We start from the raw sequence: 20,442 nt of genomic DNA, 5'->3' as shown, positions 1-20,442 counted from the left end.
AAAATGTTTGTCCACATTTATTCATCCTCTCTTTGGTCCAGTCACACACATTCACTCACTTTTCAATAGTGGAGCCTCCAAATAATCAGATACTCCACATCAGCAACATGAGCTCATTCATTTGTTTTATTTTGTTTTCTCTTTTTTAGAAAATAGTTCTTTATGCTTTTGTCTGGATTGAATCGCTACAATCCTTTTAGACAGAGACTCACAACCAATCAGGTCTCCACAGGTCGCCTTTCTCCTCAGCCAGTTGTAATCTGAAAAAGGTCACCTTATATGTGTTCTCGGAAATTTTGTTAGCGCTGTTAGTTCACTCTCTTCCAGGCCTGCTTAGAACAAAAATGAGAAAAAAGAGAGCTGATTATTAGCTCATCAAAGTACAAAACAAAATCACCTGACAGGTTTTTTCTGAGTGCACTGTTACAAAACTAATGGGCCCCCTTACACATGTCCATGTTCAATAAAACTCCCTCTATTAAAATAAGAAAACAACCCAAACCTAACTGACAGAATCAACCCATCACTACAACAACAACCTCAAAAATCTTAAACACAGAAAAGTTTTGCCACCAGAGTCCGGACACTCCCAGATCAACTGATATAATTCACCTCCTCATTGCACCGAAAGTCTTGTTAAAACCACACAATTTGCACACAATAATGGTCCCCTTAAAGCACTTTAACATACCTAGATTCAGCACAATATATAAACACGTTATAACAATGTGTCATCACTAAATTATAAATTTCTTGTCCAAACCTGCACCTCTGAACAGTCTACGTTGCTTCCCTTCCTCAAGGCCTCAACCACACACACACAGGAAGCTCCTCTGTCATCACTCACTCGAGCTAATTTGCATACTAAGTCACATCTCAACATCAGGTTTTAAGTGCATTTTATTAAACATTCACACCATTCTATCACTCATACAAGTAGCAAGCTAATCTTTATTGTTTTGTTAGCCAGGTTTAATCAGTGTCTATGCATTAATCTTCATGAGCTTGTCTTTGTAAGGTTAATGCATTCTCTGTTTGTGTGCGCTATTTTGCATATGTGGCTTCGCAGTCTCTCAGACACCTTCCCAATTTTCCAGTTAAACAGCCAGTTTTCTCCTCCCCGAATTACTAACCCAAAGGTTTTGATTTCCCACCTTAAATAACAGCCCTCCTGGTCTTCAGCCAGGTGTTAGGGCTTGCTTTTCAGGTTCATCGACACATCATGCTGTGAACAATTCAACCAGAAACTTGCCTTAACATATCCATTGATGTTAACCTATAATTTCTTCCGACTGCTGGAGTGGAAAATTGATCCAGGTCTGCTTGCCCCTGAAAATAACAAAACTAAGACATTTTCATTATTATCACGAGTGCTTAAATGACCCACTTCTCTCTCTTTCCTGTCACAAATACCAATGATGTCATGTGTATGTCATGAATATGAATATAAGCGTTTTCTCCCTTGCATTTCATGTTAATTGAGTGTAAGCTGTTTTCTTCGTTGCATGTCATGTGATCATGTTAATGAAGTGTAAGCTGCATCTTCATTGCATTTTTATGTATTCATATTTAATTTATGCATCTTTTCACTGATTTCTGGATTCAAACTATCTCACTTCTGATTCATTTCAAAAATAATTTCACATGTAACAATTTGTGCATGTGTGTTTTCTATTCATTAATATAGTTGTCAGTTATTTTCTTTCATTATTCTTACCTTTTCTAATGTTTACCTCTTTGTTATAATGTGGTGGACATCCCTAAACTATCATGAGTTCCGGCTTCAATTTCAACCCAATTATACCCTGTATTCTCGCAGTCGAACTCGTGCGGCTTCACCTCTCACCGGTCCTTTACCTTCACAGTGTCCTGTGTGGCCTTCAAAGCTCCAACAAACACAGTCTGTTTCTTCTCTGTTTTGATCTTTCAGTATTCTTCTTTTAAGTTAAGTTCCAGCCTGGCAAAATATCCCGTTCAGTGCCTTCAGTCTTATTTTCATTTGGTCTGTTTTCGTCATCCTTCATCTTTTCAGTCTTCTCTTCCAAGATTGCTCCAAGCATGGCAAATATGAAACTCAGTGTCCAGTGCTTTCCACACTTCTTTATCCCAGTGTTCAACTACCCAGCCTGTTATTCTCAGCACACGTTGTCATCAGGTGGTTTTCTTACATGCTGCTGCTTGGGTCGTCATTCCTCGTCAGTGTTAATGGTTCGGTTCCACTGGCTTTTGCCTCCTGTTGGTTCTTCAAGTCCCGATGTTCTGTCGGTCTTCAGCATGAAATTAAGTGTCCTTTAAGCTTCTTCTCAGAGTCCGAACAGAGTGACAGGTGAAGCCATCAAATTTTAGCCAAAAACTGGCTTATTTTCCCAATGTTAATCTATCTTTCTTACCGGTTTACTCAAAGTTCCATGTTGAGAGAAGTCCACCTGTATTGACACACTAAAGCATACAATTAATATCCTTTTCACTTCTTCTTTTTTTTTTTTTTTTAAAGCCTCCATTTGCTACACATGCCTAGAGTTTTAACTCGTCTCTCTCTGTGTTCTTTCTTTACACACTCAGTCCCTTTTATGGGCATGCATTTCCTGTCACAGACACACATACACGGTTTCCTGTCACCGACACACCACAGGCACACATTTCCTGTTTCTGCAGACTCTGTCTTTCTTTATATTTTGTATTTATAGTCTACAAACCCTCTTTAATTCTACTAAATCTTGATCTAAAAACAATACACCCTTATTTCATACACACTTTTAAATGTTCTAACCTCTTTCAGACATGAATCGTCTCACACACACTGCCTTTTCTCTCAACCTTCCACTTTTTCACTCACTCAGACAAATCACGCAGAGTCACTCAAATCAAATACTGACAGCATTCACACGGTTAAAATCACACAAATTATGCTTTCATACAAGTATTTTAAACATGCCTTCCATAATCAGAAAGAGCAAGTAAAGAAAAAACTGAAACCTCCAATCATTCTCACAGCTGCTCACACCACACACACATAACAAAAAATAAAACACACCAGCATTTATGGCTCAAACTATATACATCTATCAAAATTCAGTCAATTACTATACATCCACACTAATATATTCAAACAGTATTTATACAATTCTAGTGAACAAAACCAGCATCTCAGTCACAGACATTTAAGAACATCTACAAACAATAGTTATCAAGCTAGATAACACGAAACCGAAAGCAACAATCATCTCATGGGCTCCGCAGCAGCTGCCTCATTTGCATAAACACACACCATCTAAAAATAAAAATCAACAGGGAATGCACTGCTGACACAGAGACTCCCTTCACACAAAGATTTCTTATTTTATATTACAAAGACGTCTTTTAATTACAACTGCACAGATTTTAGGCCTTCTAAAACACCTACCGAATTTCGACAAATTTAATAATAACCGCCCAGCGGAAAACTCCCTGAGTTTTTTGCGATCAATTTACCGTTTATCGGTCCCGGACCGCGGCCTTATCTCTAGTGCCCTAACACAATTTAAAAGCGTCAACCAACTCAACCCCTGCCGAAAAGCCCCATTTTGGCCTTCCTCAGCCAAGGCTTTCCCGAAGTTTTAAGTCTTAAGGTTACACGCCCGAAACCCGGTTTCTACTGACCAAAAAAGCGCAGATACCGTTCCAAACGGTCAAGTGGTCCAACCACTAGCTTATCTCAGGATGCCCTGTACCCCACGGTCAAGCCAAACCGAGCTAACCCTATTCGCCGATAGGTCAACAATGCGCGTCCACATCGAGGAGGGATCGCAACGTCCGGGCTATGCGCTTCTTAAGGGTCCCAGACTCCTCGTACTAAAAAATTTAGTCAAAGTTCTGATAACACTACATAAAATCACAAGTAATCTTATTAATGTCCAAGCCCAGCTTTATATTCAATTGAGACTTTACTGTCACAAACACTTCACCAATTACCTATCACACTAAATTCACTTAGCAGTCCAACTGCTTTCTCTTTACTCAGTACTGTCACTTTCAACATTTCATTATCATTACTTCAACTTCAATTCTCATGAGATTTTCACCAAAATCAAAACAGACATCTACCAGTAATTTCAGTGAGTAGACTTTTAATTTTGTAATATCCAATCTGGCACAATTCGGAAATAATTCAACAGGTAGTGCCTTACCTCTAGATATGCCGGCTTGTCACTCACTTTCGACCACTGACCAATGCCTGCCCGTCCGACTCCGTCTACACCTCCAAACACATTCTCTCCCCCTCCAACACCGGACGAGGCCTCCAAATGTTAAGGTTCATTTTGAGGACGAGAGAGATGTGGGAGATCGGAATAACACACTGACCCAGTCAGTTGGAGTCAACTTAAGATTTTAATGAAACACGCGTGGGAGATTGAGCTGACCCTGTACGCAGACAGCATCAAAATCTCGATCTTCAACACTTCAGAACACAGTTTTATACATCGGGTATTAGAACGCCCCTCTTGCGTAAATTACATGGATACGTCAACTCAAAACCACAATGACTTTTAACACAGTTTAAAAAGATCATTCTCTTCGCCTCGAAGCCAGGTGCTTCCTGTCACTGCCGGCCGCTCCTCAGACTAACTTTCACTCAGACTCTGGTTTTGGTTTCATTTCCTGCAAAGCATGTAACTTCAAAAACATGTAACTTCCTGTCTTATTTTGGCACAGAGTTACTCTTTCACAATGCAGTCTGCATATAAACATTTAAGATTATAATTCAACTCAACAGTTTAAAGTGGTTATAGCTGCACCTGTAATAAAGCTTAATTGGGTGCCAATATGTTTAAACATCTAAATGCAATATCACTATTAATAAATGCGTCAATGCAAATGCTTGTTATATGATTATGATGCAATAGCAATAACAAAATAATGAAACTAGAAATAGTAAAATGAAATAATAAAAATGGCAGAAAAATAACACCTCAATTCCCCACAGAGCCTCACAGTGTGCGATGCACATGATGCCCTGTGAAGACAACACAGCCTGTCGGCGTGACTAGCAGCAGAACTACAACTACAGCCAGATCAACAATGACTGAACAATGAAAAAAGTAGTTTGAATAAAATAGGTTCACATGACAAATGAATATGTCTCGAGCTTGGATTCTGAGGTATTACTGAACATAAAAATGATTTTAAGGCAAAAATATCCAGTTATTAGATGACATTAGCTGTGAAAAGCTTCAAATAATGGTGTTACCTTAAAATAAGTCCCAGCATTTTATACAATAGTGTCAAACATAAGGCCCGGGGACCAGAATCAGCCTGGAAAATATTCTGATCCGGCTCACTGGACAGCTTTAAATGTGAAGGAGTGCATCAATTTTGGTCTTTTTAACTGATTTTTCACAAGTTTGACAGTTTTTCCACAGATAAAGACCCACAGCCACCAACTGACATCCATACTACACCAAATTCTCTGTGAATTAATTAAAATTTTTAATATTTTACGATAAATTGTATATTTTAAATTATATTTTATTATAAATATATTTATTTATAGTCTGAGCAATGGACTACCAGAATCTTTTGTGTAACTCTACACGTTTAGCTTGTATTTTCACTGGTCCAGCCCACTCCACATCAAAGTGGGCTGTGTGTGTCCCACCATGTTAATGACTTTAACATCCCTGCAATAAGTTTTTATGATTAGTTAAAGTGTAACTGAGATTTTTTCCTATGTGACGTCTTTGATTCCAATTCCAATTGAAATAAATGAGAATATTATGCGATAAAGTTTTGTGAGGTTTGGCATGAAAATCATTCAAAAACAGTAAATTAATTTGTTTATTTGTTTTTAATTCCTGCCTGTAGTGCAGGGAGACATTTACAGTGAACTATAAGGGGAACATATAAGGTGATTATTAGTATAAAAACAGATTTTTAAGCGGAATATGATGTAGGAGCAGTCTGCCTTGTGATTGGCCGGTTGGTACTGTATGAAGGTCTGGTGGTCCCTTTCTCGATCAGACCCTCCCTCTCTTCACATCTTGTTTTTGTGGAGCTCTCTCTCTCACACACATTGTTGCTGAGTTCCTCTCAGGTCATCAGATTCATATCTGCCTGCTGTTCTTCAGAACAGGTGCAGTGAAGTCACATTTTCACTCAGATAAAAAGAAAATGCAGGCGGGGAGAAATCACTGCAGCGATGCAGCTTTAACAAATATGAATAAGCTCCAGCTTATCTCCCTTCCACGCATATTAAATCAGGTGACTTGTGTTTTTTGGATTGTTGCTTGATCTCAGTGAAGAATGAGCTTCCACAGATAACACCCGAACTCAGGAGAAGTCGCCGTGTTAAGAATGAGAAGTATGCGAAGGCTGAAAAGAATGAACTTTTGAGGGTTTACAATAGAGCGATACGGCGATGCGGGAGGTCCTGCCATGCCTCTGTGATGATCCCCTGCTTCACTTGGTGGGAACAAAAGAGCTTTTGGTTGTTCTTTTCAGCCCAAATTTAATTACTTGTAATTTTACTTCCAAGAATCAAACATGCAGCAGGAACAAAGTGTAGAAACAAGTCAAGTGAAATCAGATTTGCTGGTTTGGTGACTTCAGTCGTAACCAGACACTTTGATTAACTCGATTAACAAAGTAAGAATGAAGATTAAAGTGTGAGGGAGGCTGTCATCACCGTGCTGCTTACATCCTCTCTAATGTGTGGCGCAACAGAAGATCACACACAGTTCAAACTACAAAAGGGAACACATGAACCCATTTACCCCTGAAAAACAGTCTAATTCCAGTCTGTTTTCTTCTGCTTATCTGCGTCAGGGTGGTGGGGGGGCTGGAACCTATACCCGGCTGAGACACTGCAGACAGGCTGTCGCTGGGCCAACACAGACAGACAACCATTCACACTTACAGTCAGTCTGGAGTCACCGGTTAACCTTACCCCATCTGTGTGATTGGAGGTGAAGTACCTGGAGAGTTTACAGAGAAAAGCCCCAGACTGGATCAGAATCAGTCAAACTAAATGATGAATGTGTGATGAATGTCCACTTAGTGTCTATTATTAACGTTTCTTCTTCTTCTTTTGCTGTGGGGATCACCACAGCAGATCATCTGCCTCCATCTGACCCGACCCTTAGCATGCTCCTCCTTTTCTACCTTCATGAATCTTCTCTCTGTTCTTCCTCTTTTCCTCCTGCCTGGCAGCTCCATCTCCAGCGTGTTTAGTCCAGTGTATCCACCCTCCCTCCTCTGCACGTCCCAACGATCTCAGCCTCGCCTCTAACTTTGGCTCCAAACTGCTCGACCTGAGGTGAAGGACTTATTTCTAATCCTGCTCACTCCTAGTGAACATCTGATCATCTCCAGCTGTTTCACATCACCGTTAACTCTGGATGTTTCTGATCCAATATGGAAATGTCATTTTTAATAATCCACATGTTTGATTTCTCAATGATTTTGCACCTATGCATTACGATATAAGATTTTTACATTAAGTGATACAATTCATTATTGAAATGCACATTATTCTGTGTAACTTTTAGTTTAGTTATTTAAAATACATTTTAATGCTAAACAACTTGAAATAATACTGAAGTAAAAAAATGTACCAAATGATTTCGTGTCTAATATTCTGATTTCCTGTGTGTCTCCACTCTCCTCCACCGTGGTCTTAGTCCCGTTTGTGCTGCTCTATTGGGAATAAAATGCTAGAAATATCACTAGTGTGTAACATGTAACACAGAATAATATTTTCACAAAATTTTAATATTTATAAAACAAACTGGCCAGGTCTTGTTCTATTTGATAATTTGACAACATGTTTTATTGTTTTGACTTTTCTACATTCAGATATTTCTTGAGTCCATCACCATCCAGCAGCGCCTCTGCTGACTCTTTGATAACTTGAACTGTAATTCTTCCCATGGGTTTAATATATTTACATTAACATTCACACACAACCAGTGAGAGACTGACACCCAGACTGTTTGTCACAGAATATTGGGTTCAAAAACTTTCCCTCAGTGGGCAAAATGGGAAGTACATCGTTTTACTTTGCTCTCAACACACATCCATGCAAAGCCAGGAACACTGAATTTAGAGATTAATTTTTTTAATGGACAAGGATAAAGCGATGTTTAATGTTCAGTGTCCTTCGTAGACTCTGTGGTGAAAGTCTCTTTATCGGCCTGCCATCAGTGAGGTCAAAGGTTAGAGGCAAGCTTTATTAGCACCTGGTTTTAGAACGCAGCTGTTTTGTTCCACAGGAGCTTTAATCCAACAAACCACAAAGTCATCCTACAGTCTCTGTCTGAACGTGCCAGATGTTTGGGCAGCTGCTGCTAATCTTCTTTAAATGATCACATGAAAATATTCAGATGTGATGAAAGCTCAGGTTTTATCTGTTCTTATTTTGGAAAGCTGCCTTTATTACCTAAGAATTGTATATAAAAATATTAATTTTCCTTAAACTCACATATGCAAGGATGTAGTGATTTATTTTTATTAATGCCAAGACTTCTTCCTGTCAGTGTGTTTTCATCGTACTGCTGATCGACTGAGATCAACACAGCTGTACATCCAACAAGTCTGTGCTTCGGTTTTGGTGTTGAAAAGTCTCTTTTTTATTAGTCTCTCACTAATTAGCAGGTAAGCAGATTAACAGATGTGATCACATCTGGCTCCAAAAAAATAGTGAGACTGAGGTCGAACTGCTTACGTAGAAGCTTCAAAAGAGAGACATCAGTGACATCAGGGGGCGTCAGCCATTCTTTTTTTTTTCCATTTCATCTCCTGTTTCCTGTTAACACTTGTCTAAAGTTATTAAAGGCTTTTAAAATATACAATTTCTGTCAAAGAGCTTTGTGCTGAAGCCTCGATTAGAAATCACAGATATGAAAAGTGTCATATTAGTTTCACTCACGTGACCGAGGAACCTGTTTTCATTCATGTGCACTCGTATCCATGTAAAACTCTTACTGAGCTTGAAGAAAACACTTTAATTTTAATGTGCAGAGCAGATGGAAGGACAATAATTATGATGTCACACCTGTCTCCAGTTCAGCTATTTGTACACTTTATGTTTTCTGTGATTCCTGTAAACAAACGAGTTAACTCTGCATGAAGAGGTGAAAATTGGCTCTGGTGAACTCCTGATGGATGGTCTCCAACAGGATGTCATCGTCTTGTCCTCCACCCATCCTCCTTCTCTCTTCCCTCCTCCGGCTGTCATTCGGGCCGACGGGGCGGCTGGAGCTCAGGCGTGTAGGTGAAACTGTAGGAGGTGCGATAAATCAGTCCATCCAGTCGGACGAGAGACAGAGGGACGGTGATGATGCGCCGCAGACAGCGCCAGCCGTCGCTGAAAACCGAAACATCAGGAACGACGCAGAGCAGAAATTTGGGAGACCTGAGAGGAAAAACAAGGACATGAAAGTCGGAGCTGTGGTCTGGAAAATAAATGAGAAGACAAACTTGGAAAGCTGCCAACTGCTGTAAACATGTGAGGAGCAGGACGTCACTGGAAGCACCAAAATGAACCAAAACAAATGAATGATGAATATAAAAAAGTTGAAGTGAAGACCTTTTTAAAGACATTAAACTTAAAATGTAACCCGTCCGTATAAACTGTGTTATAGAAAGAGGCAGGATGCAAAAAGAAAAAAAATACAGTAAAAGGTATAAAAATGTGACACATACAAAGAAAAAGAAAAAAATGCAAATGTGAAATTTTTCTATACCCAATACTTCTTCAGTTTCTCCTTTATGAGAATTTGAAAGAAGCTGTTTAAGTTAATGAGCATAAATTAAACATAAACATGTGGCTGATACGAGGTCTGAGCAGACAGCAGACACTGTGAATGCCCTTTTATAAAATATTTTATTTGAACCTATATTGCGCCTCTGGCTGGCCTGGCAGGGAGGGATCATGTTTCTAATTGGCTGCAGTTTCTTGCACAAACAGCACATTGTGAACGGCTGTTATTCAAACACGCCGCTGCAGAGCTGCGGGGGTGTTTGCAGAGTCTCGCGGTGAGCCGCTCTCACTGAGACCCTGACTTACGATGCCTCAGCACTTCAGGTGTGGGATCTGAGGTGGATCCTGACGTCAGAGGCCCGTTTTACTTCGGTTTGCATCACTTGAGATTCTGTGAGCGCACGGCTGGATGTCAAGTTTCTGTGGTGCCCGTCTGTAAATTACAGACGCCCACATACGAGTTAGAGGGAGGATTTTTCCCTGTGAGCCAAGCTGAGTTCCTCCTACTGATGTTCGGTTATAACATAAACCTCTTTATACATCGCTCTGGTCCAGGCTTGGCTCAGACTATCAGGGTGGATGAATACGGGTAAAGTGGAGAGTTTTTTATATCGAAGATCCCCATCATATTTTCCCGGAGTCCTGAATTTTATTCTTCAAAAAAATATGGAGCATTTTTCTATTTTCAACAAAAAATAATGAATAAAATTTTTTTTAGAAAATTCCTTATCAAACTGTGAAAAGTCCCTCCAGCTGTGAGCACAGAAGCTCCGCCCCTGCAGGGTTTCAGGCTATATAAATTTAACAGGTTAAGTTTTTAGGTAAAAGCCGCCCTGTGACACTATTTTCCAGCTTTATATTTCTATCCTGCTGAAGCAGCTTTCCATGATTCAAAGTCAAAGCCGACTTGTGATTGTTCAGCTCACTTGTACATGGTCTCTGCTTCGCCGTTGCCAAACCAGACTTTGAGATGAGGAGTGAAGTTTTCTCCGTGAATTTCCAGCATGGCGACGTGCCCTCCACCGTTCACCTGCAGGAAGAAAAAAGGAACTCTGGATCTCCTTGTTTTGACTGAGTGGTTTGCTCCATTTCTAGCTAACAGCACATTTTTTCTTTTTTAAATAAAAAGTAGAAAACACATGAGAACCACACAATGTAAAAGTTTGTCTTGGCACTTCACCTCTAACCCAGTGACAACAGGAAACGGGCTAACTGGTGTCGTGATACAAGCCAGTCCCTGATTGAAGGTGAACTCTCGACTTCCACCCGATGATGGTCCAACAGGACCCGTCATTCAGCACCACTTTGCTGGGATCTCTGACGCTGAACGGGGCCTGAAGGGAAGAAAAAGATGGAGGAGATCGTTAAAAGGAAGAAACACTTTAACAGGACAAGAATGAAGGTGTCAACTGGAAGAAATAAACAAAGGCAGGTGGAGGACGAATCGAAAACAAAGACTGGGAAAGAGAAGAAGAAGAGTACCTGGTACTGTATGATGGCGTCGTTGGTTAGACACAGATAGGCGTGAGGGTTGTCTCTGAACTGAAAGGCGCACTTGTGGAGCTGAGAAACGGGCTCGTCCACATCTAAGATGGCGTGCTGCTTGTTGACCTTTCGGATCACCTGAAGGTGAAGATGAAGAACTTTAGCTCAGACAGTTCTGAATAATTAAAGTATTTTCCTCAATAATAACAACTTAACTGTTAGAAAAAAAGGAGCTATCAGGCATGAGATGGAGGGTCACTGTCAGCGTTGGGCAAGTCACTTTGAAAAAGTAATTAATTAGTTACTAGTTACTTCTTCAAAAAGGTAACTGAGTTAGTAACTGAGTTACAAGATTCTAAAAGTAATTAGTTACTTGAAGAATAACTATTGCGGTACTTTTAAGAAAATGTTTAACCCTGTGGGGTCCAGGGTATAATTGGCCATTTTAACTACTTTTGATTTTCCCTCCACATTTTACCTTTAAAAACTGTTTATTTGCCTTGGTTGGTATCATTGTTTTCAGCACAACCTCACGTGTCTGAATTTACAGTTATGTTTTCATTTTGACAGACTGTATTAACACAATTGATCTAAAATCAGACAAAAAACATAAAATCCGAGTAGACAAACTTATATTTTTTACTGTAACAACCACAAACATGTTTATTGAATCATATTTCATAACTTTAAATGCAAATATTCTTGCTGCTGTTACACCCAAATTTCCCCTTGTGGGACAATTAAACGATTACTTTATTCTTTTCTATTCTATTCTAAATATAAATGGTCAATTTTAAAATCATATGCACAAGTTTTGCAAACAACAAAGTTATTCGCATCCATTTACCTTTTACCCCTTTTATTTATAACCATTTCAAACTATTTACAGAACAATCAGTTGTTCTGCACTCAATAAGATGTCACACAAATTATTTGTGCCACTCCAAAAAAATAATTTCTGTCCACTATAAAGGAGAACATCACAGCCTGATACCTGCAGGTCTGACAGCAGCAGGTGTATCACTCCTGTTTCTACCTGGAGACAACAGTCGGCTCATTGTTCTGACACACAACACAAAACTATCCACAACACAACACACTAACTACACAAGACCACACATTAACTTCACACTCCAAACACGCTAAACGTCACAAATCTCTCACATCTCAAAACTCGCTCTCCCTCTCTCTCTCGCTATCAGTCCTAAAACTTCCATATCATATTTTGATTGGTCGACATGCTGCATTCTTCCACCAACAGGAAATGGCTGCTTTTTGTTTTGTTTTTTAATTTTTTGCTCATAAGCAGAGAGCGCTTGCTAACACTGTCCTTAGACAGTAAACGTGACGAAACTACTGAGGAAAAACACGCCTATATATTGTTTATCATGACTCTGGTTTTACGTGGCCTGTCAACACAATTTAAAAACTGGTATATATCACCTTGTTGCTTTGTCTTTAAGTGGTCATGTGATTGGCTTACCACGACTACTTTATTCTTCCTCAGTCAAACAGCAGCACTCATGCGATTGTTTTGCCCCTGTCACTACTCGATCCGTACCGGAAATCCGATCGGTACCCCGCATGCGCGAAAGGTGTCTACTTCCGGTCGAAGCGTTTTACGATAGTTACGGGTCAGAGTATCTGTTAAGATGTTAAGAATAATAAGTGTCTCTTAAAATGTTTCCAACAATGAAACATTTCAATATAATGTAGACAAAAACGAAAAATAAAAAGATAGTTATGGATCAGGACTCCCCGATCCTTACTGCGCATGTGCAAAGTCGGACCGTACTGTCACTACCCGATCGGGGGGCGTGCCAAGATGGCGGAGTGAGTAGACGCTCCGAGGTCTGCACAGAAAGTTCGTGAACAACGGTAAAACCTCAACTTTATGCTGTTAACACTAACAGTTGACTAAACAAGTGAAGATACAGCAATCATAGGGCAAGAAGCAGCAGAATGCCGAATCAGAAAGGAGCGAAAAGGGGACTGGAAAGTTCCAAGTCTAAGATAGTGCCTGAGAATGCTAACGAGGAGAGTGCTACGCCCAGCAACATGCTAATGGATAGCTTCCATAACTACGCAGCTACTACGGTGGCACTAGGGCTGGGTATTGTGGAATTACAGGGATTATTTTATATAACCATCATCTTTGTCATTGCATTAATTATCATTTCATCAAAGTGTTTATTGAAGCTGCTGGCATTATGTTATAATTTATATTATAGGGTTATCCTAATCAAATATTAACATGTTTATTACAGGTGCAGTTATAACTACTTTAAAATGATTGAGTTATATATATATATATCATAACTCATATGCTGAGTATATTGGTAGAGTAAAATAGTAGCTGAGCAAAGGCCTGAATGTATTCAGCTTCTTGTGGTATTTGAGTTTGCTTAGTTACAGGTGACGGAAGGATGTCCAGTCCATGGTGACCTCAAAGGCCTTAGGTCATCACCATGTTCGGAAGAGTATGCCACAAGGAGGAACCTCTATGTTGCAGTTAATTCTTAAAATACATGAATGTTCTGTACATGCAAATTATGTGCTTGTAAACGCAAGAAGGGGCGTTACAATACCCTGATGTTATAAAAGCAATCTAGAGTGTATTTTGGGCAGAGATGTACAACTGTTTTGCAGTTTGCACCTCTCCACGCTGCGTGCATTCATTAAAATCAGTTGTTTGAACGGCCTTTTCTGGACTATCATTGTTTTACTCTCATCCTCAATTTCAACCCGTAACATTTGGTGCATTGGCGGTTGAGGAGAAAAGTTGGAGGTTGAGACTGAGAGGGTCCAAGGTGCTCAAACAGGCAGACACGAGTCAGTGGTCGAAGTGAGTGGACATAAGCCGGCTTATTCAAAGGTAAGGCACTACCTGTTGAATTATTTCCAAACAGTGCTGAATTGGGTCTGACAAAATTGAAAGTCTACTCACTGAAAATTACTGGTAAAGTCTGTTTTGATTTTGGTGAAAATCTCATGAGAATTGAAGTTGAAGTAATGATAATATAAGGTTAAGTGACAGTACTGATTAAAGGAAATGCAGTTGGACTGCTAAGGAAAGAGAAGTTAAAGTAGTTGGACTACTGAATTTAGAGAATAGGTCATTTGATATCTGTATATGGTTATACAGTTATAATTGAATATAAAGCTGGGCTTGGACATCGATACAGTCGGTTTTGTGGTCTCGTAGGGATGTCTTTAAAATACATATAAATTATTCTAGAACGGAACTGTGGGAAGTTCTAAGAAAGTGCAGTGTTCGGAGGTGACGCTCCAAATTTCCTGAGGACGCTCAGGATTTTCCGTTGACGGGATAGTCCGATTGGCAATCGTGGACAACTGGGGACGGTCCAAAATAGCTACTGATTGGATCAGTTGACCGTTTGGAACGGTGTTTGCACTTTGTTTGGGTAATAAAGGTTGGACCTTGGGCGTTGGACGCTTTTAAATTGACTTAGGAACTTTAGCAATTAGACCAGACACAGGTTGGACCTGATACTGGGTCATTGATTATCAAAAACTTGGAGTTTGTCCCTTGGAGGGTTAATTCAAATTTTGTCTAAATTATGTAGGTTGTGCAATTTAAGGCCTTGTAAATACTATTTAATTTATCAGACGTCTCTATGTTATAATTTCTTTGTTTGTGTATAGGCTTTGCCTGTCACAGGCACTGCAGCCGGCTGGTTATTTTGAGAGTGTGTCTGTGTTTATGTAAATTAGATGCCTGCGACTTATTTAGACTGACATTTCCTGTTTACTAATGAGTAACTAATGACTGACTGTAGAGACTGGGTTAAGGACGACTTATATTGGTGTTTTAAGGAAGAATTGCTTTTATTTCTACTTTGTTGGCATTACGGTTGTTAAATACGATGACTACTTTATAATACATGTCTGTCTCATTTTGCATGTGTGTGCGAGTGGCTTTCAAATGTAGTTTTGTAATGTAACCTGTACACTCCATGGAGGAAACAGACCATGGAGTTTTGGAAGAAGATAGCAGAGATATGACTGGCTTTACGTTTAGTCTTGTGTTGACTCCAATAACGGATGGTCAGACAGGGCTGGTTGAAACAGAGGTGCGTGTTTGCTGTGAAATAGGGGCCACTGACCATGACTCAAAACACAAAGGCTGTGAGATTAAAATTACTGTGAGTAACGGTTTGACTTTTGACTAGGGAAATAATATGCTTACTTTTGGGTCTATGAAGATATTTGACCTTCAGTGATGTTATGAGAGGTTTCAGTTTTCTTTTTCTTTTTTCTTTTGACTTGCTCTTTCTGATCATGGAAGGCATGTCCAAAATACTCGTATGAAAGCGTATTTTGTGTGATTTTAACTGTGTGAATGCTGTCAGTATTTGATTTGAGTGACTGGGTGATTTGTCTGAGTGTGTACAGAAAGAACACAGAGAGAGAGATTTAACTCTAGGCACATGAAGCAAATGAAGCCTTTAAGAAAAAATGAATATAATACTAATTATATGGTTTAGTGTGTCAATACAGGTGGGCGTCTTTCAACTTTGCAACCTTGAGTTCAGCAGCAGAAAAGTAGATTAAAAGAATTGGGAGAATAAGCCAGTTTTTGGCTCGAAATTGTGCGGCTGGATCTCTCACTTTGTCCCTGAAGCGGAGAAGAAGTTCAAAGGACAGTCAATCGCCTGATGAAGATCGATAGAATATCGTGGACTTGAATACAGCAGGCAAACGACAGTGCCACTGATCCAGTAACACTGATGACGACTGACGACCAGCAGCAGCATGTAAGTGTAATGTAACATGTACTGTGAAAATACAGGCTGGGCAGTTGAACAGTGGGATAAAGAATTGTGGAAGAGCACTGGACATTGAGTGATATTTTGCCATGCTGGGACTTAATCTGAAAGAAAGACTGTAAAGGAACAGAGAAGAAGACAGCAGCCGAGTTGAGACTGTGTTTGCTGGAGCTTTGAAGCCCGAATAGGACATTGTGCAGAGAGGACCAGTGAGAGATGAAGCTGGACGAGTTTGACTGCGAGAGAAGATAGGAGATGATTGGATTGAAAATTGAAACCTGAACTCATGAATTGTTTAGGGATGTCCACCATAGCATAACAAAGAGGTAAACATTAGAAAAGGTAAGAATAATGAAAGAAATAATTGTTATTACCTTAATGAATAGAAAACACACATACAAATTGTTACATGTGAGATTATTTTTGAAATGAATCAGAAGTGAGATAGTTTGAATCTAGAGCTCAGTGAAAAGATGCATAAATTAAATATGAATACATGAAAATGCAATGAATACATAAGGATGCAATGAAGAAGCAGCTTACATTCAATTAACATAAAATGCAGGGAAGAACACGCTTACATGCATGGCATAATTGGTGTTTCTGACCAGAGACAGAGAAATGGGTTATTTAACCACTGGTGATAATAATGAAAATGTCTTAGTTTTGTTATTTTCAGGAGTAAAAGCAGACTTGGACCGGCTCTCCACAGCAGCAGTCGGAAGAAAGTTAGAGGTTAACATCTATGGATAAGTTAAGGCAAGTTTCTGGTTGAATTGTTCACAGCAGGATGTGTCCAGGAACCTGAAAAGCAAGCCCCAGCTCCTGGCTGAAGACCAGGAGGGCGGTAATTTAAGGTGGGAAATCAAAATGTGGGTTAGTAACTCGGGGAAAAGAAAACTGACTGCTTAACTGGAGAGTTGGGAAGAAGTCTGGGAGACTGTGAAGTCATAGATGCAAAATAACATATACCCATACACACACAAACAGAAAATGCATTAACCTTATAAAGACAAGCTCCTGAAGCTTAATGAACAGATATTGATTAAAAACCTGGCTAAGAACATAAGCATATGCAATGAAGATCTGCTTGCTGCTTGTATGAGTGAGAGAATGGTGTGAATGGTTCATAAAATAGATGGAAAAACAAAAGAAAAGTGTCTATAAGAGTGACTCAGGAGTGCTCTTGCACTGAGTGATCAAAACAAGTGATTAGTATAGAAAGAAAATGAAAATAATTCAATAATGTGATAAAGTTTAAACATGTATTTCTTTTGCCAAGTTAAATTGTTGAGATATGGCTGAGTATGCAAAGTTTGAGAGCTCGTGTGAATGTGGACAGAGGAGCTTGCTGTGTGTGTGTGATTGAGGCCTTAAAGGAGGGGTAGATTGTTCAGAGGTGCAAATTTGATTAGGAGGTTTATAAATTAGTGTTGACATATTGTGAGAACGTGCTTATATGTTAAGGTTGAATGTGAGTTTGGTAAAGTGCTTAAAGGGGATCTCGTGTACAAAACGGTGTAGCTTTTTTTACGTTTTGGGTGTGGTCTATGGGTGAAATTTAAGATTGTTGAAGATTTTTGAGGTTGTTGTTTTATTTTTAAATAGGGAGTGTTAATAAACATGGACATGTCTAAAAGGGCCCATAGTTTTTATAACAGTGCACTTATAAAGAAAAACCTGTCAGGTGATTTTGTTTTGTACTTTGATGAGCTAATACTCAGCTCTCTTTTTCTCATTTTTTGTTGTAAGCAGGCCTGCAAAGAGTGGATAACAGCGCTGACAAAGTAAAAGGATTGACGCGAGCCAATCCAGTCTAAAAGCAGAAAGAACTATTTTCTTAAAAACAAAGTAAAACAAATAAATGAGTTGATGTTGCTGAGAGTGAAGACTGAATATTTGCGAGATAGTCTCCACTGTCAGCAATACCTGATGTTAATGCATGTGAGTGAATGTGTGTAAATGGATGGTGACTGGATGGACGAGGCAGACCATAGGTTGGACCGACTGGACACTGACAAAAGACTGGACTAAGGTTGGACACATGACTGATAATTGTTCTGTTTTAACTTTTCTGTTATAACACAGGTTGGATCATAAGTGGATAAACTGAGTATAAAAGGTGATGTTCTGGTTAACACACAGGTTTTTGTTTCTAGGACGTTTCAAGGATGCAGGCTGTGGATGGAGCCAAGAAAAGATTTGACATGATGATTAATTTGATTTCATTCCTTAAATACAGGTTTGAAGCTCCGGAGCATTTATACATAATATGATAGGACTAAACTTTTCTTTTAATTCCCTAACCTGAGTGAAGGATTTTGAGTTTGTAACACATGAGATGTGTCACAAAAAGGGGTGTTAATATATGCGTTAGCTACATGAAATGTGTTCTTTTAGGGTTACTAGGCAAATGTCTACGTGACCTTTGCCTAATAACCTTTGTGATGATAAACTTGTTTACCGACTTGCTCTCTTGTAGAACAGACAGACTTAGAAAAGGGGAACCTCAGCTCTGAGTTTGAGAATAACTCTGTTAAGTTGACAGGAAACACGTCGAGACAGCAATATAGGGCAAATATGTTTGAGCTTGTAATTAAATGTGGGGCTTGAAAAGAGGAAGCAAATTTGGTACAGGACGTACTTGAGATGATCAGACGAGAGAAGGAGAAGGTCAGGAATAGTTTAAACTAAGATTGAGAAAGTAAATGGGGTGAAAGGGGGTGTAGATTTAGGGCAGTTCACAGCCTGGCGTAAACGCAAGGTGCTGTCACACAGCTTAAGTTATTTGGTTGATTTATTTTATGACAAAATAATAAGGAAATATTACAAATATACAACACGTTGAGAAGATCTCTTTTGTTATATTTTAGTGTTTAACATGGAAGATGCCTCTCTGGAGCTTCTCTCCTGATGCTACTCCACCAAAAGAAGCTTATGTATAGAGACTATGTCAGCTCCCAAACAGACAACAACAAACCAAGATTAGCAATAAACAATCTAAACAAAATAATAACAAATGAAGAACAATACAGAATCCAAATCTGAACCAAAGAACAAAATAGTGAAATGTGGATTATTGGGTTTTTCTCTGTATATATGAAGTATTTGTAATGTGTATCTGCTAATGAAGGCTTGTAGAGGCCAGTTTATACTCACAAACGAGTGCTCGGCCAGACTGAAAACAGGAAGCTTTAGTGCACAAGGCATATTAATAAATATAGACACAAAAGAGGAACTCCCCATATAAACAACGTTCAAAAATGTGTGAAGTATAAAGTACCGAAATAACACTATATAAGTCACAGTTGATGATTCTAATGTTAGAGAGCTCTTGCAACTGGCGTCTGAGCTGTGCAGAGGTCTCTCTTAAGACAGGTACTTATGTAGGTTAGCATGAGGTTGAGTTAATTTTATACACAATGCATAACTGTGCTTGTTTAGAGTTGATGTTCTATCCAAGAGGGTTTTAAGCTTCACTGGTGAGAGTGTCCAGGCGATACATGTTGAGGGAAGATGAGAACATAGCAGGTGAATTGCATGCGCTTACAAACACACATGATTTAAATATAGGCCAGGCCAAAGGCCTGGACTTGATGCAGCTTTCAACTTTACAGCTCCTAACTTGTAGGAATGGCGTGGAGTGTAATGAATGAATGCAAAACATGCTTACAGACACAATCATAACAGGGGTTTATTTTACAGGGTAAAGGTGGACCACAGGTTGCTTTGTTTCTGCTTAGCAACTACTGAGGTAAATGGTGTTAAAGGTAAATATGCAATAAGTGAACAGGAAATGTGTGAGGGTGAGCCGGGTGAAACAAAATGTTGTAGATAATGGAAACTTGTCTAACGGGCATTAACAGTAACCTTGGCATGTTATGTATATGCTTGAGGCCAAAAGAGGCGTAAATCCAGATAGAAAATTTTGAAGTGTGCTTTTTAGCGGAGATTTAGGCTGACAGGGGGATGGTGTGTATTTTACTTGGGTTGTGTTTAATAAGACTAAAAGCGTTGCTCACACACATAAAGAGTATTGAGATTGAATAAAGTTAATATAATGGATAGAGCCCAGAACATGATAATACATAAGTGAAATCAAATGCAATGTGTGATTTCACTTTTATTGGGAAAATAATTAGCCAAGAAATGTGTATTGAACTCTCCACATACTTTGAAACTGCGCAACTCTGAGTGGGCAATGTAATGAAGCAACTGTTACATATTTGCATTAAACTAGCCAACATAGACTCACCACCACATGATGTTGCCCTGCAGCGGGGGCAGAAAATCATTTGCAAACCAGGGATCTTATGTTGATTATCATATTCTTACTTATGTACACACACACACACACACAGAAGGGAAAATTTCAAAACAAAACAAAAACAACTTCGCTTAACCTGTCAAGCACAGGAGCAAAATAAAAAT

At 39.2% G+C, this 20,442-nt stretch overlaps 1 pseudogene; it reads right to left on the bottom strand.

The window, feature by feature from the left end:
- Window positions 1–7,786: 7,786 nt before the first annotated feature.
- Window positions 7,787–20,442, bottom strand: part of LOC120440285 — a 41,973-nt pseudogene continuing 29,317 nt past the window's right edge.

The sequence above is a fragment of the Oreochromis aureus genome, linkage group 5 (assembly GCF_013358895.1).
Source record: "Oreochromis aureus strain Israel breed Guangdong linkage group 5, ZZ_aureus, whole genome shotgun sequence".
NCBI lineage: Eukaryota > Metazoa > Chordata > Actinopteri > Cichliformes > Cichlidae > Oreochromis > Oreochromis aureus.
Note: the sequence above shows the minus strand (reverse complement) of the source record. Positions and strands in the feature narration are given on the sequence as shown.